This window comes from Montipora foliosa, chromosome 13, assembly GCF_036669935.1.
Source record: "Montipora foliosa isolate CH-2021 chromosome 13, ASM3666993v2, whole genome shotgun sequence".
NCBI classification, from domain to species: Eukaryota; Metazoa; Cnidaria; class Anthozoa; order Scleractinia; family Acroporidae; genus Montipora; species Montipora foliosa.
The window spans coordinates 19,663,714-19,666,213 of NC_090881.1; the positions used below are offsets into that span (position 1 = coordinate 19,663,714).

The following is a 2,500-nucleotide window of genomic DNA, read 5'->3' on the forward strand; positions in this document are numbered from 1 at the left end:
CTTCCCATATAGTTCATCATGTGATCAGGGTTATGTCGCATATAGATGTACAACAACTAGGACTGGAGGGGCATATCTTTTTGTGAAGCAGAGTGGTTGGCATTAGTGGAGCATCAACCGGTTTGGGATTGTTTACATCAAAAGCGATTCCTAGAAACACATTTGTCTATGCTTTTGCTTACATGCAAATCAAGAAGATGGTGATTATGCTATGGAATTAACCATTGGTGGTCAAAGAATTTTTAACAAGTGGCCAGGGAAAACGTTTTTGAAACCGGTCTGGGAAGTAATGTTAAGGATGCGGGAACTTTCCCATTCAATTTGGTGCCAGGAAAGCTTTCACGTCAAATAGCTGACAGTATTAATTTTGAATTTGCCAAAAGAGACCCTGACAGTGTGGTTTGGATAAGGACAACAAAAGCAAAGGCAAAACAAGATCCCCTCGTACGGTATTCCGTTACGACAATTCAATTCGACCCAAGTCACCGGGCGTCCGATTAAATTTCGTGCCAATCAGAGAGATTGTCGTTGTGAGCTTGTCATCATGGGAACGACAATACGGTCCAATGGCATGTGACATCTCGGTCTAAAGGCGGCGAAATACGAGATACAAAAAACCCTAAACTTGGCGCGCAACATTGTTTCGTTGCAAGTTTGGTTCGATGTTTCCCGTTTTTCACCTTGCATGATCAACTTGTCGCGCAACAAAAACATTTGTTGCGGGTTGAAGAAAGTTGTTGCGAAAAGTAGAGCGCGGGTCTACTCTGAGCAACAAATTTTGGCTTTGTTGCTCGTTTTTCATCAAGCTCACAACTTGTCGCGCAACAAATGTGCTCGTGTGCTAGCAAATCAACCAATCAGCGCCCTGCATTTCTTCAACCCGCAACAAATGTTTTTGTTGCGGGTCAAGTTGATCACGCAAGGTGAAAAACGCGAAACATCGACCAAAACTTGCAACGAAACAATGTTGCGCGACAAGTTGAGGGTTTTTGTATCTCGTATTTCGCCGCCTTAACCAGAAGGACGGATCAAATTGTGAACCACCATCAATGGTGGTGTTTCCCTGCTAGCAGAGGTCGCTTTTCTTTTGCGTTCGCTGGGTTGACGAGTACGGAACAAGGGACCTCTGCTATTGGTCGAAATTCACTGTGTTGAGCATGCACGGCGGTTACTTAGCGACCGAATCCTTACGTCATACTTCATGTTGTGTGGGCTCACTTAACAACAGCGGAATTACTGTAAAGGAATGCGTGGGACACAGTGGGCTCAAGTCACAATCAGCAAACATATCATGGGGCATGCGGTTTGAAGAGTGCCGTCCAAGGTTGTGGACGGCGGTTGGATCAGAGCGAGACAACGAGTCAACCCAGCGAACGCAAAAGAAAAGACACCTTTGCTACCAGGGAAAGGAAAACGAACCGTTCCATTTGACTTCCAATCGAAATTTATGAAAATTTTTGCGTAATGGTAAGTGCCCTAACATGACTACACTTTATGATGTGTGGAGGACATTGGCACCATCAGTATCATATCTTTATTTAACCACAATATCACATTCATTACAAGTACAATTGCCTTCCAGTGAGTATTGAATACAGAAAAATGTCAATAAAGCAGCTACTTATTTACAATTATGACTAAGATATCTGTGGATAAATACCTCTTACTAACCTCGTTGTGGCGGTCCGTACTGTAAAATTACGGACCGAGGCTTCTTCTGCTTGGGCCATAAAGGCCAATACACACGAGGGTTTTGACCCTGGGGCATGCTCAGGGTCATTTTGCAAGACCAGTACACACGAGGGAGCAAGTTGCGGGAGCTTGCTCCATATTGCAGTACACACGATGGGGCAAACGAAAGAATATTGCTTTGGGACGGCTGATTTGCAGCAGAGAAGGGTTTGGCGACTTAGTTGAGGTCTAATTCAAACAAGAAAATTTGATTATTATGCCTGGAGAAAAATAAGTGTGTGCCACCTGCTTTTTAATATCGCGTGATGGACTTTTAAGGTAATTTGGCCACTATTGCTGCCAAAACTGTCTTCGTTACGGCTTTACTTCCATGGTCTTTATATGATTTTTTATCATATAACTGCAGGTTGTCTCCATACAGATCTATTACAAGTCGTGTATACGTATTGGTGACACTCGTTTTTGGAGCATCTACTTGCAGACCTTTCTGACGCAGACCTTTCAGACCTGAATTTTGAGCTCAAGTCAAGAGTTCCAAAGGAATAGGCCTTAATTCAGCTTGAAAGAGAGCTTTAGAAGACAAAGACAAAGACAAGGAAAAGTGGATGATGTGCAAATAGTTTTTCAAAATTCAATCCAACGTGTTTCTATTGCTTTTGTTTTCACTGCCTCACTATCAAGCTGAATATTTGATATTTCGAAAATAGCCTATTATGGATGAGCACATTTGGTAATCTCATTGGTAAATGCTTTGCATTTGCCGTATTAATTCATGTGCAGCAAAAAAATGTAAGTACACACCAGGGAA

The 2,500-nt window shown here is 42.6% G+C and overlaps 1 long non-coding RNA gene across 3 annotated transcripts in view; it reads left to right on the forward strand.

The window, feature by feature from the left end:
• LOC137983016 (uncharacterized) overlaps positions 1-2,500 on the forward strand; it is a 10,863-nt gene that overhangs the window by 5,961 nt on the left and 2,402 nt on the right. For all 3 annotated transcript variants that reach the window (XR_011118880.1, XR_011118881.1, XR_011118882.1), the window contains exon 4: positions 13-2,500. This exon is cut by the window's right edge and continues 2,402 nt beyond it. This is a non-coding gene — a long non-coding RNA (uncharacterized lncRNA). The remainder of the gene's footprint in view (positions 1-12) is intronic.